General features: G+C 40.7%; 2 long non-coding RNA genes across 2 annotated transcripts in view; one reads left to right on the top strand and one right to left on the bottom strand.

The window, feature by feature from the left end:
* LOC107833441 (uncharacterized) overlaps window positions 1-16,781 on the top strand; it is a 23,085-nt gene extending 6,304 nt beyond the window's left edge. Inside the window, exons 2-3 of the long non-coding RNA XR_001659190.1 lie at window positions 3,145-3,156; window positions 16,678-16,781. This is a non-coding gene — a long non-coding RNA (uncharacterized LOC107833441). The remainder of the gene's footprint in view (window positions 1-3,144; window positions 3,157-16,677) is intronic.
* LOC107833442 (uncharacterized) overlaps window positions 1-19,491 on the bottom strand; it is a 49,567-nt gene extending 30,076 nt beyond the window's left edge. Inside the window, exon 1 of the long non-coding RNA XR_001659192.1 lies at window positions 19,215-19,491. This is a non-coding gene — a long non-coding RNA (uncharacterized LOC107833442). The remainder of the gene's footprint in view (window positions 1-19,214) is intronic.
* Between the last annotated feature and the right edge of the window lie 3,228 nt (window positions 19,492-22,719).

Raw genomic sequence — 22,719 nt, 5'->3', positions numbered from 1 at the left:
CTGAAACATAGCTAACCACTACAGGAAGTTAGCATTAGTGCTGAAACATAGCTAACCACTACAGGAAGTTAGCATTAGTGCTGAAACATAGCTAACCACTAAAGGAAGTTAGTGTTATCTCTGAAGAATAATTAGCCACTATTAAAAAAAAATCAACATTACCATGACTAAGTGCAACAATGTAAGCTAATGTAAGATACGTTTGAGTTGTTTTAGCACTCAACTAGAATCTGGGTATGATTTACTATGTCATTGCTATATTAGCATTAGCAGTAAAATCCCAAAACAACAAAGTTTTTGTTTTATGGTTTTAAACACAAGTTTGACCCCAAACCCCACTTCTGGCTCTGATTGGTTGTTTCCAGTAAGCACTGGGAGCTCACTAGAAAGCTCCTGGGAGAAGGCAGAGGAGCTCGATTTTTTTAACTGACTAACTGTCTCGTTATACTGTCATGACACAGTGACAGTTTCAACAAATATGTAAATAAAATATTTTTTATGAAAGTTATATACTACAAAATCTATTTAATGTATAATAAATGTCTGCAGTGATCTAAATCAGTTTTGTTTTTTATTGTATTAAGGTCTAAAAGTTAACCAGACTTTGTGCAATTTCTATGAAGAAAAGAGATAAAAACATAAGTTTGACATTTGATGTTCTCTCCAGTACATCTGTTCTTGCCCAGTTCTGGACTGGCAGATTGTGCCGTCCCATTCCCAAGAGGAGTACAGCGCAGAACTTTCCCACGTCTTATCTGACTGGAATGACAGTCCGCTGCTTTCTGGATCCAAGGCGTTCGGCTAGCAGACAGAACAAATGTCCAGCTCCATATCGCTCTCTGTTGAAGAAGTCTCAGCCCATCGTTACACAGAGAAGATAGAGGAGGGAACAAGTGTCTGTCTGACCAGCTTTAGTGTTTGGATGCATAAATCTAAGCTCCCACCCAGGACCAAGCATCAACTCTGGATCAAAGAAATAAGTTACTGGCTGGGTTTAGCTGGGAGGTTCAATGTTACATTAAAGACAAATATTGCTCCTGGCAGTAAGTTTAATGAAGCCAAATATATTTCAATATAAATATATGTTCCTGAGTGAATTTACAAACTGTAATCTGTGATTTATGTTGCTTTTGGAGAAAAAAGAAAAATAAGACATCTAATCATTTTTTGGGTAAGAAGTTAAAGTTTTTGGTATCTGGTAAGAGAGCCATTTCAAAAAACTTCAGAATGTAATGTCGCAAATCAGAAGGGACTGCCTGTTGCCTAGCAACACCACTGAAGCCCAGTCCGTTACCTAGCAACCCAAGCTGAGCACAGCTCCAGCACGTTTGGTCAGCTGGTTTTAACCGCTGTACAAAGGCTGCCGGAAAAGACAAATGTTTTGTTGACTTACTATCCAGAAACCACTTGCTGCATTCTTGTTGGTTGTGCAGGAGGCTCCACTTTTGCTTTTCAAAGATGCATGATTAAATAATTCAGCATTTGTTTGCAGGCATTTTCACGTGTTTGTAAACGTTGATTTGAAGGCACGTGGGTAAGCAGCAATTTATTTGGATTTAAAGTGTTAAGAGGCCCTAAAACAGCTCAAAACCAGACTGAAATCTGATTTCCAACAATGACACTGTGGAAAAAAATGTAATAAATATGATCCGTGTAGCCCATAGACGTATCCTAACCTGTACAATGAAGAACAATAGGCCACCTTTAACATAAACTTATGGATTTAAAGAAAGTTTTTTTTTTAAATCAACTAAAACCATTTTTTTCTCCTTATATTCTTGCAACCAAGCCCCTGTGATCCTACAAAGATATGCAAGATGGACTGATTATTCGTAAATTCACCAAACGGAAAGAAATTTAGTAAGTGATGTAAAAAAGACTAAGTTTGATTTAACGATACTAAGAAAAAATGTTTTGTGTATGTGTGTATGTAAACACTTGGTTTCTACTGTATAGTAGAAATATAATCAACCTTTCTATGACTTGGTGTAAAAGCTATTGTCTAATCCATTTTGGTGTTCTACAGAGCTTACTAGAGTTCAAAAGAAAGTAAGAAATAATGTAAAACTGACGAAATTCAAACAATCTGATGATCCATTCAAGCTGGAATGAACTGCTTGGAGTTTGTGCGATGAAAGACTTTTCTGGTGAACAATCAATTATTACAGCCACAAACACTGATGAGATTTTTGTCTGCTTTAGCTCTAGTCACTTGAGGCTTGTAGATCTACATCAGACACAAATACTGCTGAACAACTCAAAGCTTTTTTGCTCCACAACTTCTCCTACGCTCAGGCTCAGGCTGTCTGCTGCATACGTGATGGGATAATTTGATAGGGCTGTGTGCCTGTGCTCAGCATCACAGATAAAAGCGGGGGGCATTACGAGAATTAGGCCGCGCGGTTTGTGCAAAAGGTGCGGGTTTGGTGGGGGGCTTTTGAATTCTGCTGGGAACTTAAAGCGTCTGTAAACACAAAGCACACAAGCGCTTTAAGGCGCTAAACCTCGGGCCACACTGGCCACACAATCCACTGTCATATTGAATTGGCGCAGAGTTGTGGGAGAGAGGCTGGTGAGGATGGGAGTTAAGCTGAAAGATGGAGCCCCCCGGCGTGACAGACACTTGTCCGTGCAAAAGGAGCTGTGCAGAAAACTCACACCACCCTCTCGGCAACACTCTGCTTCACTGTCGATCACCAAGACGCTCGGCAACACCGGCTGTCACCCCCACATGTAATATAAATGCAATCTCACATTTTTTCCCTCCCTGTGATGTGTATCAACCATCTCGCAGGGCCAGACTGACACACACTCGCTCAGTTGTGAACACAGACAGTCAATAACAGAACGGGGTGCGAGATTAAAGTCTAAGCCCACCTTCTTTTCATGTGGCAGAGCAGCCGCTGCCCTGAGATCTGGCACCAGATGGCGCTGTGCCGATCGGTGCCAGGAGATAATCGGGACAGATCGGGCCGCATTACTACCCATTATCTTCTAATTATTCTTGTGTGGAGCGCTGATCCTGCCGTTTGTGTAAGTGGATGGCGCAGAGAGCCTGTCGCCCCCGGCATCCCGGAAAATCCTCCCCGCTTCCCTCACTCCCCTCTGGGGATGGAAGGAGAGATCAGCCGAGGGGAAGAGGAGGCAGAAGAGCAGGTGGGAAAGGGACCTGGTATTCCAGCTTTGTGGAATACAGCGCGGCTTATCATGAAAGTGACACCGGTGAGGCCAGAATGAGGAGATCGCCTGTGACCCGTGCGTCTGAGTCGTCTGAAACTTACAAGTTTGACAAAACCGGAGCAAGAACTGCAGTTTTTCCTCTCTGATGACTCTATAAAAACATGGCGAGACTACAGTTCAAGTCTCCCAGGCTTCATTTGTACTGCGCCTGAGTGGAAACAGGCCCCAACCCCCCCTTCACCCCAAAGGATAGAGCTAACTGCGCAGAGACATATGGCCTACCATGTGCTGGGTCCCACATGCACGCTCTTAAGCGCGATTCAACCCAGAACATCTTCGCTTAATTATCAGCATTTTGTTCAGCATCCTCCCTGTTTTGCATATTAATATCCGTCAGATCTGAACGTAATTTGAGGGGATGAAAGCTCAGACTCTGAGGACATACAGTCACGGTAACAAGAAAATACACCTTCTTTGAAATCTGTTTTCTATTATTAGGTGGTCTTTACCAGACTCTAAGCTAACTTTGAGCGTACCCAACACATTCTTTCATTGCTCTTAAACATATCAGGTGCTGTCAATCAAATAGATTTGATTTGTCCCTTATCAGCAAGCGTGATCGCCACTTTAAAAGCAGGATTTGGTTTGCCTGCAGCATACAGGTGTGTTTTAACTCAATGTCAAGACAAAGAGATAACAGACATTTTCAGAATGAATTGTTTCTGCCTATCAAACATAGAAGACCTTGTAAGACCTTTTCCAAGCGATTTGAAGTCCATTGTTCTTCAGGGAAACACTCAGATGAGGGCATGCAATGCTCAGAGAAATTACAAGCAACCCAATCGTTCTAGCTCAGACTCTACAGGCCACAGTTAGCTGGTTAATGTAAGAGATTATAGCAGAGTAATATGAAAAAGACTGAAAAGTATGGCTTGTTTGGAAGGAGTACCCAGCAGTAAGTCTTCTCTCTACAATGAATATTGCAGAAGAAGTTATGCATTGTTCTCTGGAACAATGTCTTTGATAGCTAAAACCAAAGTAGATATTTTGGGTATGGGTTATATATTTGACAAATACTTAGCACGGCAAATTAGCACACTTTATACCAAATATCAAGCAAGGCGATGGAAGGGTAATCCTGCGGACTTGTTTTTCAGCCAAAAGTCCCAGATAGTCATTGGACCAACCATCAATGTCTTGGTATCCTAAGTATTTCTAGAGACAAATGTGAGGCCACCAATCAAACAGGGTCATCCTCAGGGTAACAATCCCAAACATGGCAGCTAATGTACAGCAAAACTGAAAACGAAAGGCAGCAAATTGTGTTTAAAAGCCTTCATGAAATGAAGCAACTTTGTAAAGAAAAGTGAGCCAAAATCCTTTCCCAACAATTCGTACTTTTGCACAATTTAAGTTGGTTTTAAAAGATTTTAGATCCAGCATTATTGTTCTCATTGGTGCAGGGCTACAACTGATAGAGAGCGTGCTTTCCTTTACTAGAACTGTATGATTGTAAACACAAGCCTCGCTGAGGAGGAGTGTGCATATTTTGAAGCAAAGACTCCCAACTGGGAGTCAGAGATGATCTGTGTGTTTTCCTCTACCTTTCTAAACAGGCCTCTTGTGTAAACGAGTATTTGTAGAAGTGTCAGAATCCTGAGATGAAGCATGAGCTCACTGAGTGTGTGTTTTATTTGCCCATCACAGCCGACACTGAACACTCCAAACCCGCCAGACGTGTGCGTTCTGCGGTGCTGTACCCATCTCTCTGGCTGACAAGTAATAAAACATGGCGTGGCATTGCTGATCAATCCCGCCAGCCCACAGGCCGCACAGCGAGGGCATGTATATGCAAATGAGAGCAGCTAAATGCCACCGAGGGGGGAGGAAGAGAGGTAGGCAATCACTTTGGCTGACAACCCGCACAGGAAGGAGGTAGGGAGGGGAGGTGGCACCTGATATCCAGGGGGAATTATTTTATGCAAGGTGATCCAGGAGAAATAAAATTCCAGGTGATAGAGACTAATCAGAACTACGACTGCGCTTGTGAAAGGAAGAGGTGCTAAGTTTCTGCTTCTGTGTGCGTGGCTGCAGTAGAAGAAAAACCAGAGAGCCGTGATTAAAATGTAGGAGAGGCTTTCTGCTAAGACTCGAACCATTCTTCGCTGAGCCGGGGGTCAGGTCAACCGATCCCGGGGGCCACTTGGGCAAATCCCAAACATAAACACAGCAGAAGAAAGGCAGAGAAAGCACAAGAAGGCTGGTGGTAAAAAGGAGTGATAGAACTCATCCATGGGAAGATGAACAGCCCGGGAGATCATGAAGGGAGAGCTGATTAACTGGCCTTTTAGTTCTCTGAGAACTATCCCAAGGATTCCCACTCTAGCTCCACAAATCCTGACCCTAACGCTGAATATATCAACCCTGGGAGCCCCTGCCGCAACAATGAGAAGTCTATAAGCCGGCCCAAGCTGCTCCATTGACGGTTCATTAAGCAACAATGAGGAGAGATAACCACTGCATTGCTGTATCAGTTTGCTTTGCGTCTGAAAATGGAGGGCTTCCCCTGTAAACAAAAAAAATGCGCATTCGAGGAGACTGAAGCAGGTGTTTTTTGAGATGTGAGGCAAGCTGCAGCTGTCAAGCACACCATTATCAGTTTTTTCTTTTTTTATCTACCTGTGACGAGGTATGGCCTGTACGGCTTCAAGAGGAGTGAGACAGAAGGGAAGTTTTGATATAAAAGCTCAGGCCCGGGGCACCAACCCACTTCAGACAGCTACGTTTGAGATCAAAGACAGAGCAGCAGGTCAAAGATCAGAGAGATTCTCCTGAAAATGAACCGTGCGCTTTAGATTGCAGAAGATGATGTCATGCCTAAATCAAGGAAGCCTTTGTGAGCCTTTCTAACCGAGTTGGCATTTGAAGGACTTGCTGTAAAGATCTCAAGCAATCAAAAATACTAAACCTACGATTTGAACATCAAAGCTAAATGCAAAGTAGGGTTTTATGGTAGTCCAACCATCCATCATCCATCCATCCGCTTGCAAGGATCTTCTGAAAAGCTCATTTTAAAAGGCACATGTAGAGACTAACTTGAAGAGCTGCCTGGGCATCCAACATAACTTCCCATCTGCTGTGGCCATGGTTAAGCGTCCAGAAGAAGTTGCTACGTTTAGGTTGATTATCGTTGATTATCGTCCAGAAGTCTCGGTTCGACTGAGGACCAAAGTTGCAACATTTGCTACATTTTCAGCTTATACAGTTCACCTTCAAACTGCACTGTGTCAAATGAAACAAATTGTGAAAAACGGGTTCCCCTCCTTGCCTGTGGTGGCGCTGCACCAAGAACAACTAAAGGAAATGACACAAAAAGAAAACACTACACAACTTCCTTCTTCACAAAATGTAAACAGAAATGAAGTAGTGTCAGATTTTAGCAGTTGTCTTTGGCAAAAGATCACGACTCATTTTTCCCGCAAGCACTAGACTCGTACATTTGTTTTGCTTGTATTTACCCAGAATTCCCTGCGCTGTACTCCACTTCCTGCTTTTGGAGCGATCTCTGGTTTGCTTGGCATTCAAACCGCACCGTAGTTCACTTTAATCAAACTGAGACCTTAGTTTGTAGGCAGATCGTAGTCTGCTTTTTTGGACTGCGTCAGTTTGATTACACATTCACACCTCCCCAAATGAACCAGAAAAGGAGGCGGTGTTTATGAGGACACATTTAGGCACCCCAGAATTGCCGCCATGGGAGATTTTAGGATTCCTAAAACATGCATTAAAGAATCAAGACAGCACTCCAGGCATGTTTTTGATGAGGGAATGACATTATAATGCCTAAGATAGGCTGACAACCTGTCCAGAGTGATAGGCAACAACTCTGCATGAACAGATGTTCACATTTGTCAAAATGGGATAGATTGTTACTATGGTAACTTGGTGACCCTCCGACTTACCAGTCCTTGGATTCCTTCAGATAAGTTTTGGTCTTTTTCTAGTTTTATTTATCTGCGTTCCAGTTGCTTAAAACTTCTTAAGGCAACTTTAATTGAGCCGTTTCTTTATAACCATTCCATGACTTATGAAAGTCAACACTGGCCTGGCTTTCTTCAGTGGTGCGTTATCTCATCTTTACCCTTTTGGTGAGGGACTAAGACAAATTGCCCTCTGTGTCACATTGTATTTATGCCTTAGGCAAAGACTAAATCATGGATTACTAATCAAAAGTTCCAATGCTCAAATCGAGACAACAAGAAGTTTGACTGATTCTTACTCCAGCATCTCAGTCTTTCAAAAATAATGCAGTGTCACTGAGACAGCCATAAATCAAATCCAACTCCAACCCTTTCTGTAGACACCAGTGTGTTCATCTTCAGCACAACAGGCCGGGGCTTCCCATGAGTCTCTGATCGCTCTTAAGATCAGGGTTGATGGGTTAAATAGCAACCAGAAGTTGCAGACATTGCTGTTTTTAAATTTTCTTTGCAGCTGTGATTTCTGACCTCTTTGACAGCAATCAAACTAAAAGCACGGTTGAGCCAGGAGCTAATTGTGTATTATTCAACTTATGGCGACCAGGCCGTGCTGCTTCAGCTTGTTGATCGCACGTATGTATAATTTAAAGTTCTCCGCACATGTATTATAAATGAACATGGTTCACGAAGTAGCAGATAGGCTGCAATTAACATCCCGGAGCTCAGGCTGTGCAGTTTGACTGTCTTTAGCCTATTTTTTGGTTGCTCTTTTTTTCCCTCTTTCCGTCCTTTTAACCCCCCCGATCTCCTTTCAAACTCTTCCATTACCTTCTTCCTCCCCCCAAATCTCTCCTGTCTCCCTCTTTCTCTGGGAGTCAACTTTATGAAAGAGTCTGAGTGAGAGTGAGTGAGTGAGGACTCTAGAGGCAGTCAATACCTTATCAACTCCTGCCGAACGCTGACACTCTGACGTCCTTGACAGCAAATTATTACTTTTTCATGACGCAACCAGGTGCAATTACAGCAACATCTTTGGGCTCAATCCTGCTGCTCCTGCAACTGTCAAAAGGCGTTCCTGCTGGGATCCTGGAGGAGCTGAGACATCAGTCTCACAGTCCCTCCATAGATCTCAGCAAAGACAGACTGACAGACACGAACGATGTGAAAGAGAGGGACCGAGTGCAAAGGGAAAAAGAGAAGAAGCCATTCAAACGTGCCCAAAGATTTAGTAAATAGTCGCATTCAACTCAGATTCCTTTTTCTTGGCGCGCTCAGCGGTTTGTTTAGAGGAATGCTGAGTGACAGCGAGAATGTGGCAGAGTTTTGTTGTTGTTGTTTCACCGCTGCTAGCAGCCCGGTAAACAGCCGTGTTTGTAATGTCATCACAGGCTCTCCGTCGCCTTCTTTTTCCTGCGCGCCGCACTGTAAACCCTGTGGGCTTGATTATAAAGTTTAAAAGCACACTTTATTGCACAACAACACGGAAGGGGGAGAAAAACAGCCAGGTAAACCTCAATTAAGACTTCAGAGTGTCACTTTCTCCCCGTGGCACAGCAGCAGAAGAAGAGGAGCACAAAGACCTCACAAGCCTGTGATGCCACCCCTGTGAATAGGCGGTGGGTGGGTTGGTGGTGGTGGGAGAGAAACTTTGCCATCCTGGAGGTGGATGTTGCCTCATGTCTCTTTGTGTTTGGTGTGTCCTCCTGGCTGGCGTTGGCAGGAAGTGTGTGTGTGTGTGTGTGTGTGTGTGTTTGTGTGTCATGGTAAAGAAGGACAGAACAAACCGCTAAGGTGCAGCAGAGACACCCAAGAGTCTCACCTTTAATCTCACCCTCTTTTTCTTCCTCATTTCCTTCCCCACTTAGCCAATTCCTCCATTTTTAATGCACCAAATGCCTTCCAGATTAAATTTTTTCAAAGCACACACACATCGGACTTATGCAGGTAATGACACCTCGGTGAGCTATTGGTTTTCCTCGGCCCTCTGTATGTTTTCTCTCTTCTCTTTCTCCCCGTACTCCCCAAGGCCTCTCTACCCCTCTCTCTTTCTTTTTTCCCCTGTGTTGTCAGACACAGATTTATTCTGCCTGTGATGCGTGTAGAGCAGAGGAGTGTGAGCGAGCGAGCAGGCAGGCAGGGAGGGTCAGCCGCAGAAAGGTGTGTGTGCATGTGTGTACAATAAGAGATAAGATCATGGCTCCCCGGGGGCTTGTTTGGCCCTGTACCCGATCCATCAAACGCCCGCTCCAAGTGCCAAGGTCAACTCTAATGAGCATTTTCTGGGGTCTTATTCTCAACACTGAGCGCCCTCCTTTCCTCCTCCTTCCCCTTCTCCACCAGTACTCTCTCAATGCACACAAACACGGACGCTATCCAAACACACCTTGGACATTCCTGCTTAGCTGCAGGATGGATGGTTGTGTGACAGGAAATACAAGACGCTTGCATGCATCCCATCAGACATATCTGCAGGAGAGCAGGTGCACGAGACGGTAGGGGGGTGCAAGGTGAATGATCCGTGTCAGGTAAGGACTGTGGCAGGTGGGAGGACTGTCAATACTTTTCAAGACCTGATCAAAAAATGTGTCAAAGCGTCAATTGCCGATTGATGGGACCAGATGACAAATCCCAATACTGTTTATTATGTTGAACCAGTCTGACTTAGGCTTTTGGTGTAAGGCAGTGGTCTTAAACTGCATTCCTCAAGGGTCGATGTCCTGCAACTTCTAACTGTCTCTCCGCTTCAACACACCTGGCTCCAATATTGGTCCAGCTCTGTAGAGCTTGACTGAGTGATGCAGTTCAGTCATTTAATTCAAGTGTGTAGGGTTAGGGTTAGGGCAAGGTTCATTTTTTAAAGAACAAAAGCAATGAAGACCAATCCTGTGCTATCCATTCATCCATCCATCTTCTGTTAAGTCCAGGGTCGGGATGCAGAGGCAGCAGAGAGGCCCAGACTTCCCTCTCCCAGCCACTTGCCCCTGCTCCTCAGAGGGAATCCCAAAGCGTTCCCAGGCCAGCCAAGAAACATAGTCCTTCCTGGGTCTTCTTCTGGGTCTCCTACTGGTGGGATGTGCCACTAATACCTCACTAAAAAGGAATCCCAACCAGATACCTGAGCCACCTCAACCGGCTCCTCTATAGAGTGTCGTCATGACAGACAGGACCATCCCTCTTGTCACTGCGGATGCTATGTTCATCTGCTGGGAATCTGCCCCAACGTGAAAAGTAACTCCCCCATTAACTTAAAGTGTAACTAATCCTCCTGTAAAAGCATAACCTCACCATTCGCAAATACTGAAAAATTCAACCAAAGTGGGTGGAGCCAAGAAAATCAATCAGTAGTGAGATGGTTTTAGCTGAAATATCACTGAACATATTTGCACAGAAATTTCTAAATTTTCACAGAATCATAAAGCTAGTTCCCTAAACTGCTTATTTGTTGAATTTATCAGCAGGAAAGTTTATTTGGGGGTTGCTTTCACTTTAATAACTAGTTATCCTGGTAAATATCAGCCACTAGTTTTATGTTTTGCTTCGTCCAGAGGCTCTGGACTCTTCACTATTGAGAAGTGATTGTTTGCTGGACTCTTAAAGTTTTAAATTCTATTCGATTGCTAGGAAAGTCAATGGCCAGACTAGTCATGGTCCAAGAAGTCTTAGCAATTGGTCTTTTAATTAACTGTGGATGTATTTTCACCCAATCTTCTTTGCTGAAGATTTTTAGTTCAACTACACTGGGAAGCATTTCAATCTGTATCTCAGTCAAAATGACCAGACTTTAACTAGGCATCTCCAAAATCTCCATGCTTTTCCTTAAGTATTTAGAGGTGTGCTTGCTTTTGTGCTTTGGACCATTGTCCATTCTTGCCCAGTCCTTTTCCTTTAGGTCAGCAATGTTTGAGTTGTTGATCTTTTGTAATCTCCTGGTAGAGTCACCATTGTGTTTTTAGAGTAATTCAGGTAGGTCGGCCATTGTTGAGAACATTACATTGCATCTTCTTTTCTTGATTTGGCGAAGTTCTTTTGTAACTTTGCTTCTGAGTTTTTCAGTTTAAGAGATTTTTTTAATTCCACAGACCTGCCAGTGCTGAAATTGAACTTATTTATTCAATTTGTAGTTATTTTTCACAGAACTAGGTGGGTTTGGATAGTCCCCCTCCTCCTCAAAATAGATCTAATTGTCATTTAAAATTTTCTTGTTGGCCCAAAAGATGTATGGATCTCAAACAGAAGAAATCTCTAAGGTGGCAAATATTTTTTCACAGCACTTAATAATGACTTCCACTGCATGTTTTCCATAATTTGGTAATAAAAATATGCCTCAGCGGCAAGGACCGTAGGTGGGCTTTTAAAAGGAAACCGTCCCACATCATCACCTCATCACGTGCTGATCTGCCAAAAGTAGTTAAGGTCTGAAGGCTCGTGCAAGTGTGGGTGTGCACTGGAGCATGTGGAGCATACTAATGAAGCAATAAAAGTCACGGCGGGAGGGGTGAGGGGCATGTTGGGGAAGGGGAGGGAGGAATCGGGAGCCTCTGACAGGAGGTGTGATAATTGAGATGTTGTGACCTCACATATTACCTGCATATTGGCCAAATTAGGGAGTTCAGGGCCAGGAAGGGAGGCTGAGGGTTCCCATGAGCCACCTTGACTCAGTGTTTTTGGGACAAAAGTAGAACACGGTGTGACATATTCCTTCAGAAACTCCAATCTGTTGAAGCGGTTCTGAAGCTTTTTAGGTGTAAAAACACAACATCTTACCAAGTAATTGCAGGGTTTCCCCCAGAAAACTTGCTAAGCCCGGTGGTCGGGGCGTCAAGGCGGCCCACCGTGTTTTTGTATTAAAAGATGTTAAGTTGACAGGAAATGTAAAAGTATTACTGTGTAATTTATATGTTACGGGAAAAGATCTGCTATTTAATAGTATTAAATAGCAGATCTCACAACTATTTAAACCCACAACTAGTCTAAAAACAACAAATTTGCACTTCTGTTTAATCCAAATTAAGTCAGCAGGTCCATCAGGCCCCCAAGAGCTTCAGGGGCCCCATAAACACTAACATTTTAAAACAGACCACAGATACATAAATGTAACACTTGTTTATTGAGATCATCAATGCTGTTAAATTTTATTCAATTGTTTAGCCGTACATAAATTAAATTATTTTAAATTGTTTAACATTTAAATACAAGATTTTAAGGAGCTGGCAAGTTTACTTTGTAAAACTTGACATAAAACTGATATGGTTTGATGCATCGTGTAACCGGAAAAATAATAATAAAATAATATAAAATCAGCATGATGCGTGACTCCGAGGAGACCGTTAAAGCTCCTCACCGGGCTGAACCTGCATGATCAGGTTAGCGCTGCTCGTTATCCACAGATGGTCCGGCCAACCGGGACCACAGACATAAACTTTACAGGGAAGACAGACACAGAGCCACACGCTGGGCAGCGTGTTGAGATGTAAACGACGCATATAATTGTTCGTTCACAAAGATAAATCATTCTCAACGCTCCACAACGCGCCTCTGAATTCGCTACAAGTTATTCCTGCGGTTCACATGGAGCTGCGCAACCAGAGCTAACGCGGCGGGTTTTAAACTCTTACCTAGAGTTCTCCAAAGGATCATAATTCCTCACTAAGTTTATGTAAATATCCATACAGGTCAGCCTGTGTCCAGTTTGAGTGAAAGGAGGCGCGCGCGATCCTGCTAAGGTAAAGCAGCGGCAGCGCGAGGCAAAGCGCAGAGGCAGGCGCCAGCTGTGTGATTGGTCCACGCTGTCGGGTTTAAATGCATAAACTATACACCTATCTATTATAAACCTATCCTTAAGGAATAAATCTGCTCTGCTAGTGAAATGCTCAGAGCAACAGAGACTCTTGCAGCCCGGCTTTTAAAGACAAACAAAAAAAAACCCAATTTTTTTTTCTCCCCTTTCCTAGAAACGTAAACAAGCAACGCTTAGCCTGGCGGCGGGGCTAGTACAGCATGGCGGGCCACCAGGCTTATAATACACTGGGGGAAACCCTAAATTGTGTCTTATATTTAGTGCAAATAACTTAGTACACTTGAAATAAGAGAAAATGAACTTAAATGTGACTTTTCAGCAAGATATCAAAGGTTTTTTTACATCAATAATTCCTTAGTATTGATTTAAAAAGTACTTGTTCCATTGATAGATTATTTAACTTATAACAAGACATTTTCCCATGTTATTAGTGAAATAACCTAATACATTTTATCAATATTTAGGAATTATTTACTCAGAACAAGCTCTTACGTATTGCTAAAAAGACATAGTTTTGTCTCATTTCAAATGTATTAAGTTATTTGTATTAGAAACTACATCAAAATTATAGGGCTGTAGTGATACAGTAATCTTACGATACGATACGGTACACGATATTCTGTCCACGATACGATATATATTGCGATATTCATCAGACGATACAATTCGATACACTTTTGCGATTTTCTGAAAGATTTTAGAGGGACAGAGTGATTTTGGTGATATTTTGTGACTGTTAGAGTTGGATTGAATTAATTTAACGGAAAACTGATTAAAAGCACCAACTACACAATGCCTGGCTCTGGTTGGACATGGACACAGACTTAAAGTCGACAGCTGGACAAAAAGAATCAAAGTGGAGAGAAAACATGTTTCTTTTAATTGAAACAGTACAAACTAGCTTACATGGATTTATAAAGTAAATAAAGTGCACCAAGCACCCTGCTCTGAATAGTTTGATACCTTTTTAACCTTGACACTTAACATCTTAAGGAATCACTCTAAGCCTGATGACCTAATCACTCTCCCGGCGAAGCAAGCAGTGAGTGAGCAAGATGACAGTTGGATGTTACGATACTTGCGGATGAATATCGATTTTTTTCTAGGAAAGAAAATATCGATATATATCGCGATATCGATATTATCCTACAGCCCTACAAAATTAATTGGTAAGATTTGGTGTTTCTTCTGTGCATCATGTTAAATATTCATAAGTGGAGACATTAGACCAACAGCAGCAACAATCACCATGTTTTATAAAATGGAATTAATTACTAACTTGAAGAGAAATAAATTAAAGTTACCAAGAGATTTTGTATGACTGCAAAGCCTTTTGATTGATGAATAGTTTATTATGGGTTTCTTTCTTTGCTTTGTATGTTTTATGAGTTTGTTATCCTTTTACACCTTCCTGAATATAAAAACCTGTAAAACTGAGAATCTCCAGACATGTTTGGTTTGAGACAGTGAAACATTTTCTTAAACATTTTTTGAAGGCGCATATAGTCGCCGTTTTTGATAAGGGCAGCAGCCCAGGACGGGATCAGAAAGGGGGCAGAAAATAAAATATATGTTGTCTAACAGTTCTCGTCTAAACAAGTGTGGTTCTACTTGTATAAATGGAACGCTTCCCTTGTTTCTATTGAGTTACACGCTTTCTGCTCCACAAAAACTTTTGAATTTGAATATAATTTCTTGCTTTTTAATTGGTTGGAGTGCAGCAAAAAGAGGTGCTGGCCCAGGGAACTATCCTTCTATACCAGATCAAACATGGAGAAGTAGCATTCAGCCTTTATGCACCACAAATCTGGAACAAACTTCCATAAAACTACAAAACAGCTGAAACACTGAATTCTGTTCAATCTGGACTGACAACCCACCTGTTTAAATAAAACACTAACCAATATTTTGGAGTGTAACAAAATGTAATGCTTGCTGGTTTACTTTGTGGTGTCTTTTATGACTTTGTATTTTTATGACATAACACATTTGAACTGCCTTATTGCTGAAATGTGCTACACAAATAAATTTGATTGATATTTCAGGTTCACAAAGTTAGGCATAGTGATTAAATTTTTCTTTTATGACATTAAACGTGATAAGTTGCAGCCCCAAAATAGAGTCAAAGTGTCTGCTTTCAGACTCATTTTTACAGCTTCTGCTATATCTCATGGAGCACTGCTTTATTAACTACCAAAACATATTTTATCTGCGTCTCCTAAGAGACACATGTGATGTGGTTCATAAAAGCCTCTCCACTTTCCCACCTGAAGTACTAAGGTGGGATAATAAGGCCAAGGTTCCAGCCCACCTGTGTGCCCCCAACAGGGGGAGAGTTTAGGGGCAAACCTAGACCCTCTGCCCCTCTGCTGCAGGTACAGGAGGTGGAGATGCCTCCTCTGTGTCCACCAGCTCGTGAGTCTCCCTGTGGCAGCTGCAGGGGACCGGCTACCCGATACGAGCTCCGTAACACACCATCACTCAGGAGGAGCATTCCTGACAGATTAACATTGAACTTTGAACTGTGACATCACTGCTTGGGGAGAAACGCTGCGCACTTCCAACAGGATTTCAGAAGTAACTGAAATCTAACTGGACAAAGACATCTGACTGAAGGGAGAAATACCAGAAATGTTGATCTTGGACTTTGGTCTGGACTTTGAATAGGCCAATTTAGTGAATTAATATGCTAAACCGTACAGATGTTGCTCTTCCGTTTAGGATTGTTATTTCTTTTATTATTCCGGCTGCTACAACTGGTTCCATTAGCCATCTTCTGTATCAGGGGTGTTCAAAGTGTGGCCCGGGGGCCATTTGAGGCCCTCAAAGGAATTTTGAGCGGCCCTCAATCGCAATATTTATGACAGAGCATTATGGCCACACTAAGACAAGAAAAATATAGAATTATGAGAATAAAGTCACAATACTATGACTTTATTCTCGTAATACAACTTTATTATTTCAACTTTATTCTCATAGTATTTTTGATTTTATTCTCGTACAACTTTTTTCTCATATTATAACTTTATTCTTGAAGTATTATGACTTTATTCTCATATTACTGCAATCATATTCTCTTATTATTTCAACATTATTCTCATATGACTTTATACTTGTAACTTTATGACTATTCTCATGGTTTTATTTTTTCTTAGCATGGCCTTAGTACAGCGTCCCACAATACAAAAATGACACAAATTTGATTTTCCAACCCAATGTTTGAGGTTGATGCAAAAAAAGTAAAAAAAAATATAGAGATGAATTCAACTTCTTAAAAAATGGAAAATGACACAAAGCACGCGTCTTTTGCCAACCATGTCTTCTGCTTTTACTTCTAATTTATAGTAAATAGTGACTTTTATTCAAGAGCAGACATCAGTAGAAAGCTCAGCTAAATACATCTCTTCTTTTCTAAAGAAACAGAAAAAAAATCTAAAGACATTACAAATAAATGTTAGTTTTGAAACATTTCTGGCAGGGTTTTTTTGTTGTGTCCCTTTTAAACAAGGCAAAGTTGTGAGATTTTATGTTTCAGATCTACATTGATTTGCAGCTCCTTTCCTACAGAAATCAGGATTAATTTGACTAAAATAGTTCAGATAAAAAAGGAAACATTTTCCAGTAGAAAAAACATTAATTCTGAAGTTAAAAAAAATGACATTTTCTGTCCCTTTACTACTTTCAGACTTAACATTTTGGTCTGCATGGCAAAGTCAACAGGTTGTTGCTAGGTAACCCAAGTTGGGTGGAACTTAGAACTGCTTGTTAACCAGCAGGTTGTTGCTAGGCAACCAAAGTGTGCGTGAATTAGTTGATTCCACCAACTTAGCCTAGCTAAAGTTTTTCCTCTGCCCACATCTCCACATAAAGCATTTATCCTCAAATTAAATAAAATGTTCTTAATGCGGTATTTTATTTACAGGTATTATAATTTTTAAAAAATACACTGCAAAAACACAAAATCTTCCCAAATATTTTTGTCAAGTTTATAGTTTAAATGAGTCAAAACTAACTTTAAAAACTTTTAATAAACATGCCTGTTTTGTTATATTTTGCATTTAAACCAGTGTTGTGCTGCTGGACTTGTCTTACTGACTTGAGATGACGTAAACTGGGATACTAATACCAACTTCACTTAACAAATGCAGCACAGGCAAAAATAAATAAACAAACACAAACAGTTCTCTGAAATGCATCATGGTAAGTTTTAGACAGGGTGTCACAAAGAAGGACAATTTGTGTCTGTCACCAAGAATGCAATTATACGTTCTTCATGGCCATTTCCCTTTTGGTAACAAGAGACTCGGATAAATATGCACAGACGTACTCCAACGTATACGGACTAAACGTTTTGTCAATTACCGTTCCATAGGAGCCTCATTAGTCACTGCAAACCCAAAGGAAAACTGGTCAACTGCGATGCATCGACCACTTATCTCCTTATTTTCAAGCATTCTTCCAGGTTTTGAAACCTAAGTTTCTTGACCGGGAGTGTCTTCTCAGTCTTCAGCTTCACCTATCAGTACCTTTCTGCACGATAAGTGGTGATTTAATCCGAGCTGCCGACTCAGGAGTATGTCACTTTCGGTTTTGGAGCAGATTTAACTCCTCAAATGCTGGAAATGGAGCCAGCGTTGGACATCATGCGCTGGTTTTCCATGCTATCGTAAAATGTTGAACTTCATTCATAACAAGGAACAGGAACTAATAGAGAAAAATGAGACACAAGTCTGACACCGTAATACAACGCTTGTCTTATTTCCCCTTTCTTGTGGTTTCACCTGCCGTTTCAGTTGCCCATTAGGATGATTTCTACCCTTGTTTATGTCCAGCGGTGGGAAAGCCAGCATGCAGAAGCAAGAGTTTAAATATAAATAGCTAGAAGCCCCTGTGGTATTCTGGTCTTCCAACACTGACATAAATGGCAGCATATATGGATGTGCTATATATATGCTCAGGCAGCTTGGCAGCAGATGATAAAGACAGATGGAAAACCATATATGAAAACAATGACTGTAACTGTCAGAGTTATATAACTGTCAGTAGTACTCCCAGTTAGTTGTTGAACAGGACGAATGAAACGCATGTGCCTGTTCTGTTCAGCATAAACACACAAATAAAAGACTCCTGAGCTGATGTCTCAGTTGTCCTTCCTGCCATCTTTACATTATTACTGTTTTCTCAGATTACAGAGAAATAAGCAAGATTTAAAAGCTGAGAATTGGATTTTTTCAATTGCTGGAAAAGAATAAAGATTTAATGCAGGGACTCAAAAGTACCCAACCTAAAAATCAAGCAAATAAAGTAGCCCAATTTATTTATTTATAAATGGATATTTATTGCAGCTCCAAAGCTTCAAAGGGGATTTTATGACAATGTATTAGGGCCATTGTACATAGAAATAAAAAATAAAAAAGACGGCGTGCGTTTCCACCAAAAACTTCAGAAATTGTATTACATTTGTATAAAAGTTGAAATTTTTAGTTTCAAAAGTCTAAAATTTTTGACAGTGGAAACTCAAGTTTTTTGCAAAAAAAATTTCTGATATTAATCTCAACATTTCTGAGTTTTTCGTCAGAAATCTACTCCTTTTATTCCTTGAGCCATTGTAGATTTTGCATGGTTCTGTTTCTTTTGGTCCTCGTTGAATAACTTTATTTGCAGTTATAACAACAGAATTTTGGTCACCTTCTTTCAAAAACACTTGCTATATTTAGGCAAGTTTTATAAAAATAAATAAATAAATAAATAAATAAATAAATAAATGCTGATCTGGGCGCAGCAAATCTGGATTATCAGAAAAAGTCTTTAACTTGGTTATAAAAAGACAAATACTTTTAAAGAAAATTATGCTGGTAATAATTTTACCCTAATTACAGATTAAAACTCTTCATCTGCATCTATGGGACAAATTTGTATCATTTCTTTTATTGAACTTGGGGGTCACACAAAATCAGTCCAAGGGCAGCAAATGGTCCCCAGGCCTCAGTTTGGACACCCATTTCTTTCCTTTGCTTTACCAAGTTGTTTTTGGCAGAAATGGCCATGAGCTCTACTTGTTCAAGTTGAGCTCATTTGTGTATAGATTGGAAGTAGCACAACTAGACGAGGCTGTAGACGTTATTATTTACTAAAGCTGAAAATAGCTAGCTTAGCATTTTCCACGTGGTCACTGTTGGACCTTCTCCAACGCAGGTTTTGATTCAGTCTTACTAAGCAAACTAACTTATAAAGAATATAAACATTAATCTTCTTACCTTGTAAAAAATGTTCGCGGCCAAACCGCGATTCCGCCGAGGGCTGCTGTTCCTTAGGACTGACGTCTCATCTCGTCCTCTTTTTTCATCAAAAGGTTAACGACAAAATAACACTTTTTGGTTTGCATCCCTGTCTGTTGGTCGACCGTGCAGTGAAATCAACTAAATAAAAGCAGTATTAGGCTACCAACTGTCTGTCTTTTGACAAAGTGTACCGGAGTTAACGCTTAATATGTTGTTTTGACGTCCGCCACGGCGGAGTGCGTCGCTTCCTGAAGAGCATGACGTCACGCGCAAAGGTAACGGCTTTCTAACATTAGCGTCTGTAATGTGAGCAAGCGCTAGCTTTAGCCGAGGTATAATGAAGTTATTTTCCTTTACGGTTTACGACCAACTCCATTCACACAATCTGAAAGTCTAGTGACGAAGCAGATTGATAAATAGCTATTAATTGGAATTGGCCAACAGTTTAGGCTTCTGATATATGCAAATGTTTAGCATAGCAAAAAAAAAGCTAACTGTAGAACAAGCGTTTGCAAGCCAAAATTATTGGGTCAAAAGTACTAGCGGGTCAAGAAAAAAATAACTAAATTAAGTGAATAAAGTACTATGTTTTTTATTGGGGGGTATAGGAAATAGGTTGTATTTGTTGTATTTGTTCTGACAAGACCGAGCCAAGGAACCAAGAATCTGATCTGGATTTGTAGTCTGAAGTTTTTGACCAAATAATAGAACTTGAGTTTTGCTTTCATTGAGGTGAAGAAAGTTTTTTTCCATCCATAATTTAACTTCAGCTAAACAGTTTATCAACAGCTGAAGAGAACCATTTGTACCATTTTGCATTTTAAGGGGCAAATAAATCTGGATGTCATCTGCAAAGCAATGAAATATTAAATTTTGGAAGATCTTACCAAGAGGTAGTAAATACATTGCACATTGAAACATTGCTTCAAATAAACAATATTATTGCTTATTTGAAACAATAACGTTGTCAAGAGCTGAAAACAAAATCATACAAAGTAATAATGACTTTGATGACCCATTCATCCCAGTTCTTAATATTCAAAATGCATTTTTAAGCGAAGTTTTATTGACGTTTAGTTTGGGAATTCATAGAATTTCAACACATTGATATTTGCTTGGAAAGCAGGTAAGTAACAATTCAGTTAATAACTAAAACATTTAAAGTTCAGCTAACTCCACTGCTTTTTCCTGATGGACTTCACAGTTTGGGGATTTTGGGTCAAAAGTGAGTGAAAGTTGGCCGTGGATGAAGAGGCTGGCGTTCCTCATGAGGGCCGTTTATGATGGATGCTCCTGGCTGCGCGTCCTCTGCCTCCCCACACCCCTCTCCATTGGCACCACATTCACCTCTCCAACCTCTTGCCACCATCCCTCCATCCCCTCTTATCCTCTGACCAGATGTGTTCATTGAACTCTGTCAAAAATAATAAAACGCTAGCTGCAAGGGCCATGTGTGCCGAGCCGACAGCTCAGGGCAGCGAGGCCGTAACACAGTTAGTTTATTCCCAGGTCTTTGCTTTTTTTGTAAATTCATAAAATAAAAGAACAATTCAAAGATTAGTACACTGTAACTTTAGTGTAAGAACTCAATTAGTTGGAAAGAAAAGTCAATCTATGACCGATAATATGCACGACACTGCAAAAACACAAAATTTTACAAAGTATTTTTGATTTAGTTTCTACTGTAAATATCTTAGTACACCTGAAATAAGATGAAACTGACTTACAAGTGATGTTTTATCAAGATAAAGGAGCAGAGTTCAGGGTTTCCCCCAGTGTATTGTAAGCCTGGCGGGCCACCAGGCTTTACTTGAGCCCCCACCAGGCTAAGCATTGCTTATTTATTTAAGTCTTTTTAAATGTTTGCATATTTTAAGACTTTGTAGTTGGTGTTCAGGTATTAATCTTTTAATAACATATAATTATCAAGTGATATTTTCAAATTTCCTGTCAACTTTGACCATTTTTAACTCAAAAACACGGCAGTGGGCTGGATGAATGACTGCACTGGCATCCAACCACCAGGCTTAGCAAGTTTTCTGGGGGAAACCTTGGAGTTGAGTAGCAACTAGCTACATGTACCTCAGTAAATTAAGTACATGTAGCTATGTTTACTATTCTGTACTTTGAGTAATTTTATTATGAAGTATTTCTACTCTTACTTGAGTCAAATTTATGGATTTTATCCCCATTGAATGAAAAACAAACACATTTTAACTAAAAACTCACCATAAACAGACACACAGCTGCAGGTTTTGTTAACATTTCTGAAGTTTTTTATTGAAAGAAACTGATTTGGAAAAATTTATTTTGTCTGATTTTGCTTTGTGTTACTTATATGAATTATTATCATTTTGGTTGTTAAAATACCAAAATTCCCACTTACCTCTATATTTTGGTCAGTCTGATGATGTGATTTCTAAATATTAAATGATTGATAATTTGATCAGTTACTCGGTAGTTGAGTAGACTTTTTACCAAATACTTTGTTCCTCTTATCTGAGTAATTTCTTGGACAGCTACTTTTTACTTTTAATACAAGCTTGTTTTCAGTTTATACTTAATATTGATGAGAAAGTTCTAGCTCTACTGTCAGATTATGACTCTCATAAGTGAAATTATCACTGGAATGGAACGTTTTCATCAATATTAAGGAATTATTGACTTAAAACAAGCTGAAATGTTACTTATAAGTTAGTTTTGACTCATTTAAACTATAAAATTGACAAAAATATTTGGGAAGATTTTGTGTTTTTGCAGTGTATTTTTTCAATATCTCCCATAAAAATTACAAATATCCTAGCACACTTGAAGAGAGACAAAGCTAACTTATAAGTAGCTTTTCATAATACATTGAAGCTTGTTTTTAGTTGCACTAGAAACTGTTTAAGGTTTTGTGTTTTTGCAGTGAACTGCAAATCCGAGTTAATCTGCTGTTTCTGAAATAAAATTCCCAATCATGTCTGGAAAAGTTTCTAATGGTTTCCACTCCGATTTTTAATCTACAGCTGACAGGCGAGCTCAGGAAATGTCCAACTCTGCTAAAATATGGAGCCCGACGCGGTTCCAGATGATGAAGAGGAGGAGGAAGGAGGCCTTCAAGGAGAAGGTGGGTCTGTGTTTTCTGTGATGCGGCTGCTCACCGAGGCCTCCCGGGACAGAATCAAACCCTGCCTCGCTTCAGTCCCTCTTAGCAGGGTGACCAGTCGGCCTCCGGGGAGCCGCCAGATGAGAGCCGGCACGCCGAGTGATGGCAAAGATGGCGGCATGCCGTCCACGCTGATGGCTGGACTGATGATTTCCTTCACGAACACAGACACGAACGCCTCCCCCCCTACCCTCCCCGTGGCCCCGGCCCTGCAGGCAACACACACTCCCTCCGCCACACACACACATCGTGGTTAGGCCTCCAATTAAATCAAAAGTGGTTTGTTTTTATTGGTCTTTTGCGCTGACAAGTGGGCTATCATTCTGACGGCTC

Source organism: Poecilia formosa, unplaced genomic scaffold (assembly GCF_000485575.1).
Source record: "Poecilia formosa unplaced genomic scaffold, Poecilia_formosa-5.1.2 Scaffold385, whole genome shotgun sequence".
NCBI lineage: Eukaryota > Metazoa > Chordata > Actinopteri > Cyprinodontiformes > Poeciliidae > Poecilia > Poecilia formosa.
This window is presented reverse-complemented; position numbering and strand designations above follow the sequence as displayed.